We start from the raw sequence: 22,276 nt of genomic DNA on the forward strand, positions 1-22,276 counted from the left end.
CGGTCAGAGACAATGTTAACTGGTGCCCCATGGAGCCTGAAAATATGCTTAATGAATAAAGATGCCAGTTCTTTATCAGATGGAAGATTTGGAAGCGGAACAAAGTGGGCCATCTTACTGAACCTGTCTACCACCACCCAGATCGTGGAACATCCCTGGGACAGAGGCAAGTCTGTGATAAAGTCCATAGATAAATGGGTTCAGGGGCAGGTAGGTATTGGTAAAGGATGTAGGAGACCGGGGGGCTTAGAGGTACTGCTCTTGCTTCTGGCGCAAACTTCACATGCCTGGACGAAGGCTAACACATCCTGCCTAAGCGATGGCCACCAGAGGTTGCGAGAGACAATCTCAAAAGTTTGTCTAAACCCCGGATGTGCTGCAGGTTTTGATGCATGTACTTGTTGCAATACCTGCAAACGAAGAGCCAGGGGCACAAAGAGCATACCAGAGGGAGTGGAGGGAGGGGCTTCAGCCTGTACTGGTAACAAGGCCTCAGAGATGTCAGTCTGGGTAAAAGCCAAAATCCTATCCTCAGAGATAATGGGTTGTGGAGGAAGCGGAGGAGGAGACTCTGATAAAAGGCTGCGAGACAAGGCATCAGCCTTAATGTTTTTTGGACCTGGTAAATAAGAAATTGTGAAGTCAAATCTGGAGAAGAACAATGACCACCTGGCTTGACGCGAGTTCAGTCTTTTAGCAGAACGGATATATTCAAGGTTTTTGTGGTCAGTCAGAACTATGAATGGATAGCGAGCTCCATCCAGCCAATGTCTCCACTCCTCCAAAGCTAGCTTTATGGCTAAAAGTTCTCTGTTGCCTATATCATAATTGCGCTCTGCTGGGGAATATTTACGGGACAAGAAGGCACAGGGGTGGATGACAGCATTAACAGGATCTTTTTGTGACAAAAGCGCCCCCACCCCTACTTCAGATGCATCTACCTCTACAATAAAAGGTAGCTTAGGAACAGGATGGCATAGAATTGGTGCAGAGGTAAAGGCTTTCTTTAACTGAGTGAAGGCTGCCTGGGCTTCAGTAGTCCATTTAAATGTAGTAGAAGTCTTCCTGGTGAGAGAGGTGATGGGATGTGCAATGGTGGCAAAGTTCTTAATGAATTTTCGATAGAAATTTGCAAAGCTCAGGAAGTGTTGAACTGCCTTCAGGTCTGAAGGTGGTGCCCAGTCTAAAATGGCTTGAACCTTGGCTGGGTCCATGGTGAGGCCTGTGTCAGAAATTAGGTAACCCAGGAAAGGTACTTGTTTAACATGGAAAATACATTTTTCAGGCTTTACAAAAAGGGAGTGAGTCTTTAGTCGGGCTAATACCGAGCAGACATGCTTCTGATGTGTTTCAAGATTGGGAGAGTATATCAAAATATCGTCTAAATATACAAGCATGAATCGACCCAACATGTCACGGAAAATGTCATTCATAAAGTTCTGAAAGACGGCTGGTGCATTCCTGAGGCCGAAGGGCATGACAAGACATTCGTAATGACCATTCTTGGTGTTAAAGGCCATCTTCCATTCATCGCCTGCACGGATTCGCACCTGATTATAGGCTCCCCTTAAGTCCAGTTTGGAGAAGATTTTGGCTCCCTGAATTTGACAGAACAACTCTGTGATGAGAGGGAGAGGATACCGATTGGGAACAGTTATTTTATTTAGACCTCCTGTAATCAACACAAAGTCTCAGTCCTCCATCCTTCTTCGGGACAAAGAGGCATTCTGCTCCTGCGGGAGAAGTGGAGGGACGGATGAAACCCTTAGCTAGGTTTTCCTGGATGTATTCTTGCAAAGCAAGATTCTATGGTTCAGACAGTGGAAAGACTCTCCCTCGAGTAGGTGTAGTGTCAGACAAGAGGTCAATGGGACAATCATAACTGCAATGAGGAGGTAAAGTGTCAGCAATTCCTTTACAAAACACATCCCGAAAGTCCTTATAACAAAGCGAAATCTGTTCCATTCCCACTTGACAGGTATCAAGTCGAACAAGGTGCTGGATGCAGCTCTTTTTACACTGATTGGACCAAGCCAGAATATCTCCTGTTGGCCAGTCAATTACAGGATTGTGCTTCTGAAGCCAAAGAAAGGCCTAGGATCAAAGGAGTGGATGGAGAGTCAATGACAAGACATGAAATCTTCTCCCAATGCAAAGCCCCCAATTGTAACTGGAAAGGGTTGGTGGATTGGAGCACTATGTCTTGTGAGAGAGGCCGATTATCCACGGAGATCAGGCGGACTGGGCAATCTAGAGCATGAGTTTCCAGGGACAAAGAGGTGATCAGAGTTTTATCAATAAAATTCTCAGCTGCTCCAGAATCCACCAAGGCCAGCAGTTCATGAGCCCCTGTCCCAAAGTGAATGACAGCGGGTAAAAGTATACGATTGTCCCCCTGGGGAGATGAGAGTAGACCTAAGGTGACCTCCCCGCAATCACCTAGGTCAGTGATGGTGAACCTTGGCACCCCAGATGTTTTGGAACTACATTTCCCATGATGCTCAACTACACTGTAGAGTGCTTGAGCATCATGGGAAATGTAGTTCCAAAACATCTGGGGGGCCAAGGTTCGCCATCACTGACCTAGGTCCTGGAGTTTCCCGGACGTGTAGGGCACGAACGGAGCATATGACCCTTGAGGCCACAGTATAAGCAGAGTCCCATATTACGCCGGCGTTTGTGTTCCTGGGCAGATAACTGGGTGGAGCCTAACTACATAGGTTCTTCCTCAGATTTGGCACTGGAGATGGAATAGTCAGGTGGTAAGGAAGGTATATAGTTTGCCACAGCCATTGTTTGTTCTCGCCTCCTCTCTCGCTGGCGGCGGTCAATTCTAATAGCTAGACACATAGCCTCCTCCAGTGAGGCCGGGTAGGAGAAGTTGACCAGAGCGTCTTAAATAGCATCTGAAAGGACAATTCTAAACTGGCTGCGGAGAGCTGCATCATTCCAGACAGATTCCGGGGCCCACCTGAGAAACTCTGAGCAATACATTTCAGCTGTGGTAGTTCCTTGTTTTAAGTTACGCAGGGTCGATTCTGCAGTAGCAGCACGATCTGGATCATCATATAGCAACCCAAGGGCTTCAAAGAAGGCATCTACTGTTAGCAGGGCTGGATGGTTTGGTTCCAGGTTAAAGGCACAAGCCTGGGGGTCACCCTGTAGTAGAGAGATAATGATTTGAACCCTCTGAGTTTCAGGGCCAGACGAGGATGGCCTCAACTTGAAATATAATTTGCAACTGTTTTTAAAGTTGCAAAACCCTTTACGGTCACCAGAAAACCGGTCGGGAAAAGGAATTTTTGGTTCAGATGGAGTTTTTGTAGCAGTGGAAGTAGAAGGAGATTGCACCTTGGTGAGCTCTGTGGCCATTTCCTGAACTTGATGTGATAAACGGCAAAGTTCTTGTGTAAACAACTGAGCCTGTTCAGGATTCATGATAGGTTTCCCTTTATGTATTGGCTCGTGTTAATGTCAGGCTAGGAGCAGCTAACAGGTAACAGTTCAGGTGTGCTGATTATACAAAGAGTTCAAAGCACATACCATGAGCAGGTCTAAGCAGAGCAGGTCAGCTGGGACTAGTAGTTCCCCGCTGCAGACGAAGGTAGATGATTGCTGGACCTTGTAGTTCACTGCTGTAGATGAGGATAGATGATTGCTGGACCCTGTAGTTCACTGCTGTAGAATAGAGTGCTATAGTAGAATCAGGCAAAGCGTAGTCTAGGCAAGCTGGGTCATACACAGGTAGATCAGAGTCCAAACGGTACCGAATCAGAAGCAAGCAAGGAGGGTCAAACAAGCTGGGTCATACACAAAAGATTCTAGTACTGACACAATGTGATAGAAGCTAAGTGTTTTCTTTGCATACTGATTCTTGTGTTTAGTGTTTTGCTACTATTTTATTGATAAAGCTTTGGTATAAAAAAATAGAGGAACTTTTTTTTCAAACATTTTCTGTAATAAGATCTGGTAACCAGACTTCATCGTTTGAATCTGATTTTTATGGAGCAATAAAAAACATTCTTAGTTCAGTTTTTTTTTTCTCAAATAAAGCAAGTTCTGTGGCTGAGAGATAGTCAGTACTTAAATTGTAAGCATATTATAAGGAAAGAACAATTCACTGCTTACACTAACATGAAACTCTAGGTGGGAGGCAGACAAAGAATGACATTATCCTATAAGGCTATAAAGTCAGTTAAGAAATTAAGCCTTGAAAAGCTTTTTAACAGATTCATGTTTCTTGGCCAATTACAAGTGACAAGTCACATTAGCAATTTAAAAATTCCATAAAAATGTGGATTAGCATAATTCATGATGAATGTGGCACTGTACAGGCTTCTTGGCGGTCTGTTAAGAACAGAGTTCGGCATGTGGAAAGATATTCTGGAATCAGAAGGCATGTTGTAATCCACATACTGTTCAAAAAATATGCTTTGTAGGCCAAGATTTATAGAAAGAACAATTAGGACATGGCCTGGGTCAGGGAGGTTCCAGGGAGAGGCGGGCCTCCCCTTATTTCAATATTATAACACATCACTCCTGTCTAAGCTTGCAATCCTTAATTTAAACCATTTTCACTTCCAAATACATGTACAGTGTACTTATTTATTTTGTGTGTTATATTAAAAAAAGCACTTGGGTAAGCATTGTACAGCCACTACACAGGCAATATAGTTCATCTGTATATTATAGGTAACATATAAGTGACAGATAACTGAAATCCAGAACATTTCATAAGTCTCTCGCTGTTTTACAATAATCCTTAATCACTTTCTTACCAGCTATTATAGCAGCTATTCGGCAACAGCTCAGCTCTCCGGTTCTAATAGGACGTCCCTGGACGTCCTCCCACGTGCATGCCTCTCAGGCACTCCCTGGGCCAGACATCGGGCACGCTCTGTGATCACTGTGTGCCTTGGACACAGCAGATCACAGATCAGGATAAAGGGCCAATCACAGCGGCCCTTTACCATGTGGTCAGCTATGTCCAATCATAGCTGTCACAATGTAAATAGACTTGCTGGTTTTTGGCTCTGCTTTCCTCACACAGAAACAGCATGTGAGGAAAGGAGACCCGATCTGTGAGGGCACAGTGAGTACATTATTTACACTGATAATCAGTGCCCTGATCATCAGTACCCTGATTATCAGTGCAGCCCCATCAGTGCAGCATATCAGTGTCCATCAGTGCCAACCATCAGTGCAGCCTACTTAGTGCCTCCTCATCAGTGCCCATCAATGCCGCCTCATCAGTGTCCATCAGTGCCCATTAGTGCAGCCTTATCAGTTGCCATTAGTACAGCCCCATCAGATCCCATCAGTGCAGAATCATAGGCGGACATCAGTGTAGAGGAAAAATTACTTATTTGCAACATTTAATAACAGAAAATAAGAAAAACTTTTGTTTTTCAAAATATTTGGTCTCTTCTAGTTTATTTAGCAGAAAAATAAACCCAGTGGTGAATAACCACTTCAGCCCCAGAAGATCTGACTGCTCAATGACCAGGCCATTTTTTGCGATACAGCACTGCGTCACTTTAACTGACAATTGCACGGTCGTGCAACCTTGTACCCAATCAAAATTCCCACGAATAGAGCTCTCTTTTGGAGGTGTTTGATTGTCTCTGCGGTTTTTATTTTTTGCGCTATAAACAAAAAAAGCAACAATTTTTAAAAATACATAATATTTTGTACTTTTTGCTATAATAAATATCCCCAATTTTTTTTGTAAAAAAAATGATTTTTCTCAGTTTAGGCCGATATGTATTCTTCTACATATTTTTGGTAATAAGTGTATACTGATTTGTTTTGCAAAAAAGTTATAGCATCTACAAAATAGGGCATAGATTTATGGCATTTTTATTATTGTAGCGCTGGCTCCTGACGAGCATGCGCTATATGTTTTTGAAAATTAATATTCCTGAAACCACAGTTGGGTTTTAGGGCTAATTTTGCTAAATTATGGTTTCAGTACCAATCTGGCTGGATTGCACTGAGTTCTCCTTGGCCGCAGGTGTCTCTGTCACCGCCGGCAAGTGGTAGAATGTAGTTTAGCTGGGTGTATTGAGTGCCATGTTTTCTTGGAACCAGCCCAGTGGGAGTGTTCTCCTGCTGTGCACTCTGGGAGTGCTTCGGGGTTCCGGTCCAGAAGATATTTTTTGTCTGTTTGGTCCTGGTCCTCCTGCCCAGCCCCCATGGCCCTCCTGGCCTGGGGTGCAGATCCATGCAATTCCAAGTCTCGGGCTGGATAGCCCGAGGCGAAGTAACTGCAGGGACAGGCCTGAATGGATATTGAGGCCTGAGGATTCAAGGGTGGTCCGGTGTCATCTCATCTAAGGAGAGGCCCAGCAACTGGAGAAGCATCCAGGGGAGGACTCTTGAGGAGAAGGCCATGCACAAGGCTGGTTTCTCTGAAGGAGCCTGGAGGATCAGTTGAAGGACATTTCATGGATCTACACTCATACTGTATCGCCGGACCGGCTGAGAGATACTGGTACCGTATTATAGTTCTCTAAATTTGTCTATGTCCCTCGGTTATGTTCAAGTCTGTGGCAGAGACTTTTCTCAAGTATTTCACATTGACGTCTGTGGCAGAGACTTTTCTCAAGTATTTCACATCCAAGTCTGTGGCAGAGACTTTACTTTACTTAACACCCTACCGGCTGCTAGACCTAGTGAGAGGAGGTCTATCTGGAGGTTGTGAGAATCCAGCTGTGAAACTGTTTATTCTCTGGATTTCTTCTATAAGAGACTTTATATTTTTGCAGTCCAAAACTATCTGAACTTCCTCCTAACCTTCTACCCCAAACTGAGAAATCTTGTTTCTATTTCAAATAAATAACCCAAAAGAAGATCCAGTGTCAGTTTCTACAATTCTTTGGGCCATTTACCATGGGAAACCCAAGACAGAGATGAGGCCAAGAAGGTAACGGTAAGCCCAATAAAACCAGCAGCTCCTTTGGGGATCAGTGCTACATTATTATTTATTTTTTTACTAGTAATGGTGGTGACCGGCGATTTTTATTGTGACTGCAACATTATGACAGATCAGACACTTTTGACAAATTTTTGGGACCATTGGCATTTATACAGCGATCAGTGCTATAAAAATGCACTGATTACTGTGTAAATGTCACTGGCAGGGAAGGGGTTAACACCAGGGGGTGATCAAGGGGTTAACTGTGTTCCCTAGGGAGTGATTCTAACTGTGGGGGGAGGAACTCACTGAGTAAGGAGACCAATCATTGTTCATACTTAGTATGTACAACAGCACGGAGATCTGTCTGTTTACATTGACAGATCTCCATTCTGTCTCTGTGTGGAGCGATCACAGGTGCCCGACGTCGTGCACATGCCCCCTAGTGGTCAAAAGGTGAATTGACATAGTTACGTCGGTTCACCCAGGGGAGCCAACCTGCCGCAGTACAACTGCGGTGGCTGGTCCGGAAGGGGTTAAATACCACCAAAAGAAAGCTCTATCTAGCTCTATCTATGGAAATTTAATGTGGGTACAGTGTTGCATAACTGAGTAATTGTCATTCAAAATGATACAGTGCTAAAAGCTGAAAATTAGCCTGGACAGAAAGTGGGTGAAAGTGCCTGCTTTTGAAGTGGTTAAATATGGCAGATTATCTCTCTCATTGGACCTGTTGGATGTGAAGGTAGTAGGCGTGGACAGTAGCCTTATGCTACGGTATTATTTGAAAAAGTATAAAGTGCAGGTACCCAGAAGGAAAACTGATAATACTTTAGCACCCTGTTAGTATGGAGTAGGCTGCTAGGCAAATATAGTTACAGTAGCTCCTCTGTAATCAGAGAAGCAGAGTTTGATTGCTTTGGGCTGTTCAATGCTTCCCAGGCTGCTGTTCTGCTACTATTTCTAGAAGTATAGTGGGTGGGAGAGCAAGATGGGCAGCCTGATTATTTTTGAAACTCCAATCAAATCCTGACGGGGTGTATCCAGCAGGTGGCTGGAGAGCCTACAAATGTTCTGGGGTCTGGCATCTGAGTGCAGAGTTTCAGGGTTCAGCCTGCTGGAGGAGACCCCTGTGCTGGGGGCTCTGCCCCTGTGGCAGAGAGACAGAGAAGAAGCCTTAGGAGTCCTTATATTTGAAAGACATCACAGTGCCAGCTAGGCTTAGCTGGGGGCCCTACCAGAGAACAAGCCAGTCTGGATAAGGGCCAGGAGGACAAGAGTGAGGGAGCTCCACTATTCTAGGACTGAGTGAGTACTAAGAATTGTCAGAACACCCCCCGGTTCGGTTTGCAGCAGAACTCCTGAACAGGGGAAAATGTTTTAACCTGAACAGCGAACCCCCGTTGAAGTCTACTGGAACCGAACAGAAAAAATCAAAAGTGACAATTTTGAAGGTTTATATGCAAGTAATTGGCCATAAAAAGGGTAAAAGCCGGGTGCGGACAATTGTAACCGCCAGTCATTTTTTCTGCAGCATGTTTTATGCATACTACAGATGCACCACTTTGTAGGCACATTAACTATGTTTAACCACTTAAGGACCGCCGTATTGCCAATGTACGTCATTACAATGGCACAGGCAGGCACAAGCACGTACATGTACGTGCCTGCCTTCCAGCGGGTGGGGGGTCCGATCGGACCCCCTCCTGCTGGATACGGCAGTCCGTTTCCCTCCAGGAGCGATCCGTGATGAGGGGATGGCCATTGGTTTCTGGCCACCCCCTCTGGATCGCTCCTGACCAATGACGAACTTCCTCCCAATGTGTATTGTTTACACAGGAAGGAGGAAGTGATGTCATTCTCCTCGGGGCGGTCTTTTTGACCGGACTACGAGGAGAAGACACAAAGTAAGTGTGCACCAACACTACACTGACATGTAGGTACACACAGGCACACAAACCCCCCCCCCCCCGATCCCCCCCGATCGCCCCCCCTCCCCCCCCCAGTCACAGTGTCACTGATTGCATTGATCATTTCTTTACTGATCAATGCATTCAGTGTCAGTTGTAAAAGTAAAAACTGTCAGGACAGTTAGTGTTAGGTCCAGGGTAGCCCCCTATCACCCCCCAATAAAGATTTAACCCCCTGATTGCCCCTAGAGTTAACCCTTTCACCCCTTTTTGCCAGTGTCACTAAGCGATCATTTTTCTGATCGCTGCATGTGTCGCTAGTGTCGCTAGGTAGCTAGTTATTTTTTTAGGTTCACCACTTGGTTTTTATAGCGCTAGGTACCCGATATACTACCCAATAATGGTTTTAACCCCCCTGATTGCCGCTAGTTAACCCTTTCACCCCCTTTTGCCAGTGTCACTGAGCGATCGTTTTTCTGATCGCTGCATTAGTGTCGCTACTGTCGCTAGGTAGCTAGTTATTTTTTTAGGTTCACCGCCAGGTTTTTATAGCGCTAGGTACCCCGATATACTACCCAATAATGGTTTTAACCCCCTGATTGCCCCTAGTTAACCCTTTCACCCCCTTTTGCCAGTGTCACTAAGCGATCATTTTTCTGATCGCTGCATTAGTGTCGCTACTGTCGCTAGGTAGCTAGTTATTTTTTTAGGTTCATCGCCAGGTTTTTATAGCGCTAGGTACCCCGATATACTACCCAATAATGGTTTTAACCCCCTGATTGCCGCTAGTTAACCCTTTCACCCCCTTTTGCCAGTGTCACTAAGCGATCATTTTTCTGATCGCTGCATTAGTGTCGCTACTGTCGCTAGGTAGCTAGTTATTTTTTTAGGTTCACCGCCAGGTTTTTATAGCATTAGGTACCCCGATATACTACCCAATAATGGTTTTAACCACCTGATTGCTGCTAGTTAACCCTTTCACCCCCTTTTGCCAGTGTCACTAAGCGATCGTTTTTCTGATCGCTGCATTAGTGTCGCTAGTGTCGTTAGGTAGCTAGTTATTTTTTTAGGTTCACCGCCAGGTTTTTATAGCGTTAGGTACCCCCATATACTACCCAATAATGGTTTTAACCCCCTGATCGCCCCTAGTTAACCCTTTCACCAGCGATCACAGTATAAGTGTCACTGGTGACGCTGGTTAGCCAGTTAGTTATTTAGGTTCCCCGTCAGGTTTTTATATAGCGCCAGGGACCCCCATATACTACCTAATAAAAATTTGAACCTCCTGATTGCCCCTAGTTAACCCTTTCACCACTGATCACCGTATAAGTGTTACGGGTGACTCTGGTTAGTTTGTTTTTTATAGCATCAGGGCACCCACCATTTATTACCCAATAAAGGTTTAACCCCCTCATCACCCGGCAGGTGATATCAATTAGGTTTTAGGGTCAGGGTCTGCGTCGCCCCAGGCAGCGCTAGGTTAGTGCCAGTACCGCTAACACCCACGCGCAAAGCATAAACCTCCCGTAGTGGTATAGAATCTGAACAGATCAATATCTGATCTGATCAGATCTATACTAGCGTCCCCAGCAGTTTAGGGTTCCAAAAAAACGCATTGTTAGCGGGATCAGCCCAGATACCTGCTAGCACCTGCGTTTTGCCCCTCTGCCCAGCCCACCCAAGTGCAGTAGCGATCGATCACTGTCACTTACAAAACACTAAACACATAACTGCAGCGATCGCAGAGTCAGGCCTGATCCCTGCAATCGCTAACAGTTTTTTTGGTAGCATTTTATATTTAAATCCGGAAGGCAGTGCTTGGTTTTCGGGGTCCCGTACGTGGCTAGGCTCCCAAAAAGTCCCCCACATGTGGTGTCCCCGTACTCGGGAGAAGCAGCAGAATTTATTTTGGGGTGTAATTTGACTTATGCCCATAGCATGTGTGAGCAATATATCATTTAGTGACAACTTTGTGCAAAAAAAAAAAGTTTGTAATATTCCCGCAACTTGTGGCAAAATATAAAATATTCCATGGACTCAACATGCCTCTCAGTAAATAGCTTGGGGTGTCTACTTTCCAAAATGGAGTCATTTTGGGGGGTTTTGTGCTATTTTGGCATTTTATGGCCTTCGAAACTGTGATAGGTAGTGAGGAGTGAAATCAAAAATTTACACCCTTAGAAATCCTGAAGGTGGTGATTGGTGTTCGGGGTGCCGTGCGTGACTAGACTCCCAAAAAGTCCCACACATGTGGTATCCCCATACTCGGGAGAAGTAGCGGAATATATTTTGGGGTGCAATTCCACATATAACCATGGCATGTGTGAGCAATATATAATTTAGTGACAACTTTTTGTAAAAAAAAATTTTTTTAAAATTTTTTGTCATTATTCAATCCCTTGGGACAAAAAAAAAATATTCAATGGTCTCAACATGGCCCTCAGCAAATAGCTTGGGGTGTCTACTTTCCAAAATGGGGTCATTTGAGGGGGTTTTGTGCCATCTTGGCATTTTATGGCCTTCAAAACTGTGATAGGTAGTGAGGAGTAAAATAAAAAAATGTATGCCCTTAGAAATCCTGAAGGCGGTGCTTGGATTTCGGGGTCCCGTATGCGGCTAGGCTCCCAAAAAGTCCCACACATGTGGTATTCCTGTACTCAGGAGAAGCAGCAGAATGTATTTTGGGGTGTCATTTCACATATGCCCATAGCATGTGTGAGCAATATATTATTTAGTGACAACTTTTTGTAAAAAAAATTTTTTTTTCTCATTATTCAATCCCTTAGGACAAAAAAAATAAATATTCAATGGGCTCAACATACCCATCAGCAATTTCCTTGGGGTGTCTACTTTCCAAAATGGGGTCATTTGGGGGGGTTTGTACTGCCCTGCCATTTTAGCACCTCAAGAAATGAGATAGGCAGTCATAAATTAAAAGCTGTGTAAATTCCAGAAAATGTACTCTAGTTTGTAGACACTATAACTTTTGCGCAAACCAAAAAATATACGCTTATTGACATTTTTTTTACTAAAGACATGTGGCTGAATAAATTTTGCCCTCAATGTATGACTAAAATTTAGTTTATTCGATTTTTCTTATAACAAAAAGAAGAAAATATCTTTTTTTTTCAAAATTTTCGCTCTTTTTCCATTTATATCGCAAAAAATAAAAATCGCAGAGGCAATCAATTACCATCAAAAGAAAGCTCTATTTGTGGGAAGAAAAGGACGCAAATTTCGTTTGGGTGCAATATTGCATGACCGCGCAATTACCAGTTAAAGCAGCGCAGTGCGAAATTGGAAAAAGACCTCTGGTCCTTAAGGTGTTTATTGGTCCGGGGCTGTAGTGGTTAATGGCATTTTTCATTTTTATTGTTACACTATAAGCATAATTGAAATCATTGCTTCTGAAAAAAAATTATTGTTTTTAACAATTTTGTTTTATATTTACATATGTCCCCCCAGGGCAGTACCCAGAACCCCATAATAGTGATGTGATAGTGATGATTTTTTGGCACTATCGGGCAGAGTGCCAAGCGATAATCACTATCACATCTAGCTCCACTTTCAGTCATAGTTTAATATATTTTGGAATGTTGTTCTATGGTGATGTATGCACCAATCTTTTTTATCTCTGTATATGAATAAACAAAATATTTTGCTATACAATATTTGTTCAATTGAGTTACCTTGAAAGTCCCAATGTATCGGGGGGTACCTTTTTGCAATTGATTATGCAAATATTATCCACTGTTGTCACCATCAGGAAGCCTGCCTTAAAGTGTTTGTACACCTCGATCATCCGCAGCTCTCCTCTCTCCCCTCACCCCTTCCCTCTCTGCCTGTCAATTCCGTCTCTGTGTCTCGCCCCCCTCCTGCTGCTATCAGTAGTTAAATAAAGTTTAATAATTGTCACTCTCAGCCCCTCTGTTTTATCCAGGTATAATGCACTGTATAAGTGTTTTTTGTAAACAAAGCCTCTAAATACATTACAAAATACATTTTTTGCAGCTACATTTAGGCCAGTCACGTGACTCCCGGCCACTCTGCTACTCTGATCCAGGGCTACAGCAGGAAAAGCCAGGTGGCCACATGCCCTCTCCCGGCTGACGTTAGAGGGAGATCTTGGCCCCTCCCGCTGTAGCCCTGGATTGGAGTAGCAGAGTGGCTGGAAGTCACGTGACCGGCCTGAATGTAGCTGCAAAAGAGGTATTTAGAGTCTTTGTTTATAAAAACAACCACTTTAAGAATTGCAAATATGCCCATTGCAAGAGTGCATGACAACAAATGGCTGGAGGGAGGCTGTAGTAAATAAGGAATGCTGAGATGCAACAAAGGACACATAAAAGATAAAGAATATTGTCTGCATGGTCATCTTATAAGATTACTAGTACAGTATTTAAAGCATATACTCAGTTTTTACACTATAAGATAAAGGTCATTACTGAGTTGTTTGCATATAGGGCGCACTTGCCAAAAAAAGAATGTCTAGACTTTTGTCTGTCATCATTTGCATGATAGGAACATTGCTGTACCTAGACGTATTAGTTCTCTGAATATGTATTAGTTCAGAGAGGAAAACAAAGCATTCTCTTGCCATAATACAACTGCACAGTCTAGGTTAGGATTAGAAGTAATAAGGCTAAATCTGGGAAAGCATTTTGCAATTCTTTTTTTACAGAAGTGATACAGGATGTGGGAGTTGAAGACACCAGTGCCAAGCTGTGTCAGGGTGGGTATCTTCTAAACCAAAATTCACTAAACACTTGTATAGGGAAAAGGTATATGGGGGGGGGGGGGGGTGGATGGATAGGTAATAGTGGAGGTTTTGAGGGACCTGTACATAGACCAGGAGGACAGTTCAAATGATGGAGTTAGGCCATTTTGGGTTTGCCCACGTAGGAGGTGCTCGTAGAAAAAATAGGAAGACAATTGTAAGTAGGGAAAGTAGGAAAAAGGTCAGTAAAGAAGGTGGATGAGACTTGCCCAGCCCACTCCAGGGTAAGGATAAAGGAAGGGCTGAGAATGGAAGAGGGGTGAGGGACAGGAAAGTAAAAAAGGGAAAAAGGGGTTATATAATTTCTTTTGATGATGGACTCTACTACAGTTGTTATTTGTAGGTGAGCTGACACCCAGTTGTGTTCAGTATTATATAAAGAGCATATCAATTTTGTTTAAAGGTAAACAAAAAAAACCTCTGGCAATTCAGGCCACCATGGATCAGTAAATAAAAAATTTCAAGCTGTGCCTCTCCAGAGTCTGGCTTAAAGCAGAACTTCACCCATAGCAACTTAATAAAAAATTATTTTCTTTAGCAAGGAACATACATTCCACATTAACCAGATTCCACCAAGCCTATAGCAAAATGACAGCCAGTGTTAGGGAATTCCTGTGAAACGCCTGGTACGTAGATATGGGCATGCACATGGTATATCCAGAAGAACGGCTAATGGGTGCGCGCATGTGCGTGGGAATTCCTGATCATGGGTGCGCATGCGCACTAGCGCAGGCATGATCCTACTTGGCGCCAGACAGGCTATTTAAAGGGAGCTCATTCCCATATCCTTTGCTGACTGATCTTCAGCTGTATCCTGTGTCCTGATTGATCCTGTATATTCTCCCCGTTGCTGACCTGACGTGTTCTTGACCTGACTTTGGATTCTGCTTCTGCCTTTCTGTTTAACCTTGACCCGGCTCCGTTCCTGACTTTGGCTCTGCATATGATTTGGTACCTCACTGCCCGCCTGTTGACCCCGGCTATTCCTGAGACTCTGCTACTGCCTCTGATCCTGGCTCCAGATACTTTTCGCATGCCTGACCGGCTGTATGCTGCACCAGTTCGGTATACCGCTGTATGTTCCAACCTCCAGAGCCCTGACAAGCCACGTATCCAGAACCATCACATAAGTGGACTGCCCCTTTAGTCTGGACCTGTCCTCCGAACATTACTGCTGTTCCTGCTCCTCTGGTTCCACAGTCTCCTAGGAGTCGCATGCCCTGCTGGAGTTGCATTCCCTGTTGCAAGTTCTGCAATCAAGACTCACAGGCACTCGTGTTCCTCCTGTCCCTCCCTCTGTCTCATCTTCAGTGGGGCCAGAGCGGGAGATATAAGAGAGGCTGACCTCGTCAATTCAGTCTCCTATCAGGTACGTGACAGCCGGGCAGGACTTTCTTTGATCTGGGTGGACGTTATATGACACAGCCAACAACTTCGATTTTGAGTGATTGTCCCTCATTTGGAATAATGTACCTCTGTCCCTTCTTTCTATGCATGTGACCCTTATTTTGGTCTGATGTATATAGTAGACATGTGCACTGACAAAAAATGTGGTTGTTTTTGTTAAATTCTTTTTTTTTTATTTATTTTTTTTAGATTTCCAAATTTTCACATTTTCGAATTCGAATTTTTGGAAATTCAAAAATTTGAAAATCTGAAAGAAAGAAAATCAGTAAAATTTGAAATAATAACTAACTATTAAATTATATGTATTTGAATTTCCTTTCAAATTTGGCTGTTTTTGAACGCAACGAATACAAATTTATCTGAAGTTATGAATTATCCGAAATAGCGAATGACGCATCTAAACAAATGGAATGGAACAAATTAATAATAAATAATAATAATAAAAAGGTTTTATTATTATTGTTATTTATTATTATTAGATTGTTACATTCCATTCGTTTAGATGTGCCATCCGTTATTTCAGATAATTCAGAACTTTGGATAAATTCATATTCGTTATATTCACAAACAGTCAAATTTGAAAGGAAATTCTAATACCTATAATTTAATAGTTATTTGTTAGTTATTATTTCAGATTTTTGGGTTTTCGAATTTTCAGATTTTCATTCTTTAGAATTTTCAGATTTTCATTCTAATTTTTGGATTTTCAAATTTCCAAATTTTAAAATTTATGAAATTTCAAATATTCAAATTTCCTAATTTCAAATTTCCTAATTTAGAATTTTCTAATTTTTTAATTTACAAAATATTTCAATTTCTGAAATTTTCCAATTTACAAAATTTCAAATTTCAAAATTTCGAATTCCTAAAATTTGGAATTTCCGAATTTAGAATTTCCGAATATTCGGAAATGTGTCTATTTGGAAATTTTGCAAATTTGGGTATTTCGAAAATTTTAAAATTCAGAAATTTCAGAATTAACGAATTTGTCAAAATTTGTTAAAAAACGAATTTGGAACTAAATGAATTGCACATGTCTACTATATAGTTAATATAAAATGCACTTTTTATCTTTCAAACAGTGTTTCCCAGTGCTAAACCAATCATCCAATTTCTAAATTGCTGCATTTGTACATTTCAAACACCAGTATAAAGGAATAGTAGTGCTACAAAAAAGGCACTTGTAGGCTTAACTAATCTTTTTTTGGTATAATACTTATTTAACCCTTACGCTGCCGGAGGAGTTTTTGCGTCTTTTGCACACATCACATTTAAAAAATAATTTTATGCCTGAACATTACAAAAAACCCCCACAAATATTATATATTTTCAGCAGACACCCTAGAGAATAAAATAGTGGTAGTTGCAATTTTTTATGTCACATGATATTACCGCAAAGGTCTAGGAAATGCAAAATTTCAGTACAAAACACATTAACGTGAATTTTAGGGCAAAGAACAAAATAAATTACCCAATTTTTCATAAAATATAAAAGACGAGGTTACACCGAGTAAATAAATACCAAACATGCCAAACCTTAAATTTACGTGTGCCCATGAAATGGCGACAAACTTCAGTAACCTATATTTTCTATAAGTGATGCTTCATAAGCCCCCTATAGGTATCAGTTTAGTGTTATGGAGGAGGCCTGGTGTTAGAATTATTGCTCTCACTCCGGAGTACGTGGCGATATGTAACATGTGTATCGTAATTGATGATACCCCGCTGTTAGCTCCATATGACTTACAGACCTGGTGGCAAAAGGGTTAAAGGGGTGTGGCGGGGGTATCCTTTGCCTACATACAGTACTTTTGCTTATAGGTGTCCCTCATTCCCATCTCAAAAAGTTGTGAGGCATGAGTATACCAGTCTGCTGCCTGTACCATATGATTACTGTGACCAATCACAGCAGATCACATGACAATTGTAAACAATGGATGGCTTCCTTTCATGCCATCTATTGTCTACAATTGTGTTGCTAGCTGTGATTGGTCACAGTGATCACATGTACAGACAGGGCAAATGACAGCCCATCTGTGCCATGTGATTTGCTATGGCCATCTGCTATACAGATATAAGTGGGAGTCACGCTCGTCATAAGTATGTAGTCCTGTCAGCTCCTTGTACGATCCGGGTAGCTGGGAAAGGTTCTGGTGTGATGTGCTGAATAGCTGTACATTCAGGAAAACCAGGAAGTCAGCTCCATGCTGTCCAGCTTGAACCCGGAAGAGGAAATTATGTCACCAGCAGGGGGCGGGAGGAAGGGTCCGGGCTGTCTCTGTGGAATGAAAGGCTACACGCTCGGAGCTCACAGCTACTTCTACTAGCCTGTTGTTCTCTGGAGGAAAGCATCATTAAATATACCCTCTTGGGCATGACGCCTGTAGCCGTAGAACTACAATGGTCAGCGGACCAAAGGCAATGGATTGAAGGAATTCCAGAAAAATAGTAGATTATAAATAGTTGGGCTTAGAACGGTTGACAGCTGATGCAAAATAGAGCACACATTGAGCTAAAAAAGGCCAAAAATCAAACTAAGGCTCGGCTTCCACTAGTGCGACCTATCATGCGATTTGGGACTGCAAAGTCGCACAGCATGTCATTTCCCATGGCTTCCAATGGGCACCGTTCACATCTGTGTGACTTCAAGTTGCAGCGACTTCAAAGCAGTCCCTGCACTACTCTGGTCCCACTTTGATGTGACTCCAGGGCCATAGACCCCAAAAATACACAGGCACTGCCCACAGTCGCATCAAAATGTTGTAAAATCACACAACTTTCAGGTCGCAACAGTGAAACCCAGCCCAAAGGGTTGCAGCCCTAGTGGTTAACCCATTCACTGCCAGTGACATTTTTACAGTAATCAATGCAATTTTTTTAGCATTGATCGCTATATGCCAATAGTCCCAAAAATGTGTCAAAATTGTCCGATGTGTTCGCCATAATGTCGCAGTCATGATAAAAATCACTGATTGCCACCATTACTAGTAAAAAAAAAATATCAATAAAAATGCCATAAAACTATTCCCTATTTTGTAAACACTATAACTTTTGCGCAAACCAAATGCTTATTGCGATTTTTTTTTTTACCAAAAATATGTAGAAGAATACATATTGACCTAAACTGAGGAAAAAATTTTTTTTTATAGATTTTTGGGGATGTTTCTTATAGCAAAAAAAAGTAAAAAATAATGTGTTTTTTTTCAAAATTTTCGCTATTTTTTTGTTTATAGCGCAAAAATAAAAACTGCAGAGGTGATCAAATACCACCAAAAGAAAGCTCTATTTGTGGGAAAAAAAGGATGTCAATTTTGTTTGGGAGCCACGTCGCACGACCACGCAATTGTCAGTTAAAATGACGCAGTGCCGAATTGCAAAAAGTACTCTGGTCAGGAAGGGGGTAAATTCTTCTGGGGCTGAAGTGGTTAAAGAAGCTGGTATCTATGTACATGTATTATAACAGAGTATGTATCGCAAGCTCTTTGTTAAGCCCCCCTGGTGAGAGTGTACCTAAAGAGTATATCCAGAAGGTCTCCTGCTAGCTCAGCCGTTTAAAATGCTCTGCACCAGGAAGATCTCTGGAGATGGCCTCAATCACCCAGACCTGTAGACCCACAGTGGATTTTTTGTGATCCTTCAGAAGTTGTCTGGGGACACTATGTTTGTGCTTTAAAGAATCATTTCAATCATGTTTTCATGAAAATGCTACACATAAATGGTTAGAGTTAGAGCATTGTTTGGGGCACTGTGAAAAGGAAGAACACATTGTACAGAATAATAGGGATGGGTCCTGGAAAGTTGTGAAGGTTGTGGTCCCTTTAAGCAAGACAATTTGCATGCAGTTTTTGAGTACTCAGGGGTTCTCACCCATGCAGGGTGATGGGTTTGGGTTGGAAACGGGTAACTGACCTAAAGTTTGCCCAAGATTGGTAAGTCCTTATATGGGATCCAGATTTTGGAGGCTTGGAGAGACTGGGTGGGAAAGGCACACCAACTCTGATTATAAGGACTTTGGTCCTACAAGGGTTAATTCACCTGAAATAGAGGTTTAAAAATAAAGAGGCAACAGCTTACATGTATCTGTGAAGTGGAGTGTGAGGAAGGACATGCTTATGAGACAGAGTGGTGGACTGCTGGTTAAGAACCTGCTAAGCACCTGGGAACTTGGCTTTTGAACTCCTGAGGCAAGTGAGGACTTAACCCTATCAAAGGACAAGTTTTAAGGGCAGTGAGCTGAAAGTTTTATTTTTGTACCAGGGATTTGGACTGTTTTGTTTCCTGTCTTGCTGAAGAAAGCTGTTTCATTTGTTTTTTTACTTTTACAAATGGCTGACTAGTGATCCCATGCTCTTCATATTACAACATATAAAGTGTACTCTGTTATAGCACATGCTTGGCTAAATGTAATGTTTATTGCAATTCCATACACTCTAAAAACATACACCAACATTATAAAATGGCATTCCCCACCTGTTTCTGAAAGCATTGAATGGGATTGGTAAATTGGCTAACCATAGACTTCTGCTTCAGGAAGCATTAGTTACAAGTACCTAAGTATTACCGTTCATGCTTAGGCTTTTCCTGCCCAGTTGGAAAAAAGGGGGAGTATTGCAGCTGACACTTCTCATTAAAGGCAAGTGTGACACTGACTATACACTGCAGTGGTGCCATGCAATTTTTATTAATGTACTTCTTCTGTAGATAATATAATCTGCTATGAAAAATGCAGAGAACTATGCTATGATGTGTGTGAAAGCACTCAGTCATTATAAATATGTATGAAGACAGATCAGAAAAATAAAATGTCATCGATGCTCAGAAGACATTATTCCCTGCTTGTGAAAAAATATGCCCCATGTGGCTTGGTGAGCATTTGGGTTAATTGGCTGCTGTCAACTCATATTTTAGCGGGCAAATGCCTTGATAAGAAATGTAAATTGTCACCACTACACCGAAAAATGGGTGGTAGCAGATTTTGGCATCTTCTTCTTTTTTTTTTTGTCTATTCTTAATAATTCTTTATCTAAATGCAAATGGGATTTCACTTTCTGATAAGGCCATTGTACTTCGGAGCATTTCAGAAAAAGCACAATTATAGTCTATTTCAGTCCTGATTCAAGAGTCTTTGTTAAGAATGTGAAAGATCTTTTTGTTGAGACACATGGTTTTCTTCCCTTACTTACATTTAGTTGATGATGTGACTATCAAAATACTTTGGTTTATGGAAGATATACTAGCAAAGGTCCCACTAAAATCATTGGTGGCTTTCAGCAGTGTTTTCTGTAACTGATACATTAACAATCCTATGAAAGCAAAATATGTCAGACCCATGAGCAGAGTCTGGTTATGTTAAGTTTTCAAGTCTTGAAGAGGGCTCCAATACCTCCTTGTATGTATAAAGAAGATTCTGGATACAGTTACGTTTGTTCCCTTTTATGTATGCGCATAAGGAACCAGGAGGGAAGTGTTAAGATGCTGTTTCAGTCTGCTGTGAATTGACCTTAAAGTGGATGTAAACCCTCTCCTATACCCAGTGAAGTGAACAGCCTCAGATAATACACAGAGATGAAACAAATCTCCCTACAGAAGTATTTCACTGGAACTAAGGGGCCAAGCCCAACCCCTGAAAAACAACTCCATACCATAATCCCCCTCCACCAAATGATTTGGACCGGTGCACAAAGCAAGGTCCATAAAGACATGGTTGAGCAAGTTTGCGGCGGAGGAACTTGTCTGGCCTGCAAAGACTCCTGATCTCAACCTGATAGAACACATTTGGGATGAATTAGAGTGGAGACTGCTAGCCAGGCTTTCTCGTCTATATCAGTGCCTGACCTCACAAATGTGTTTATGGAAGAATGGCCAAACATTCACATAGACACACTCCTAAACCTTGGATAGTCTTCCCAGAAGAGTTGAAGCTGGTATAGCTGCAAAACGTGGGTCAACTCAATATTGAACACTACAGACTAAGGCTGGGATGCCATTAAATTTCATGTGTGTGTAAAGGCAGGTCTCCCAATACTTTTGGTAGTATAGGTTATATTTTGTTTATGTATAGAAAGTATACTCCTGCACTGCCAATTAACATCAACTTCTTCAGGGATAAAGTCACGTGATCAGTGATGCAATGCATCGGGAGGAGCCAGGTGACGGAATTTCTGGTTTTGTCTGAGATAGGTAGAAAATGATAAAGTACCAAGTTTTACAATGGCAATGCACTTATAGACACTATGCCGAGTGTCCAATACTTTTGTGAGTAGTATTTTTTAACAGTAAAGCAGAACTCCTTATTATCAAAACAATATCACACTATTGGCAGTCCTTTGTTTCTTTTGAGTATCACTGCTTGCTAATTTAAGTGGAAGTCTCTTAAAGGTGAGTTCCAGGCTTTTTATGTTTATTAAAAGTCAGCAGCTACAAAAAGTGTAGTTACTGACTTTTAATAAACAGACGCTTACCTGTTCCACTGTCCAGCGATGTGGCTGAATGGGGTGTCGCTCCTCTCCCCCTCCTCTCCCGCGCCTCCATTGCCACTCTGGGCACCCGGCCGGGACAACTTTCGGCTTCACGGCTGGGCACGCACGGCATATGCGCAAGTCACGCTGCGCTCCCTGAGTGGACAGGCGATGATGTGACAAGTGACAGGTTCCAGGAGATCCCCTAGAGGGGTCGCCTTGGCGGTCCCTGGGCAGAAGGAGGAAGTGGGACAGGAAGTCCCCCTCCTAATGAAGCCCCCACTCCCCCCCAAAAAAAATTACATGCCAAATGTGGCATGTAAGGGGGCGAGGAGTGCTTAAAGCGGAAGTTCCATTTTTGGGTGAAACTCCGCTTTAAAGAGACCCAACCCTGTACAGACCTATATAGGGGAGCAGAGGAGGAGAACTAATTTAGGGATAAGAGGATTAACAAGCATATTGAGACCTATGATTTATGGTTTAAAGAACCAGGTGAGCTGTGAATTCACGTGATGGTGAAGCACAGTGGATATGGAAGTTAAAGGGGGGCACATAGTGTGTGAAAGCCAAGCAAGTCAAGATGCAACAATTGTTATATGGTTGCAGTTGATGAGTTACAGCACTTTTCAGCGCTTAGAGTGTGGATTTAATCATTATTCAGCAGGCACTTTAGTGATTTCCCAACATGCCCCGGGACTTGACATCATAAGGGGCGGGTCACTGTGTGACATCACCCAGTGACCACGCCCCTATGCCTATATAAGTGGTTGCACACCGCTCACACGGCATTACAGCTATAGAGAGCGTT

Source organism: Lithobates pipiens, unplaced genomic scaffold (genome assembly GCF_037356315.1).
Source record: "Lithobates pipiens isolate NorthernLeopardFrog02 unplaced genomic scaffold, aLitPip1_a1.2 Scaffold_16, whole genome shotgun sequence".
Taxonomy (NCBI): Eukaryota; Metazoa; Chordata; class Amphibia; order Anura; family Ranidae; genus Lithobates; species Lithobates pipiens.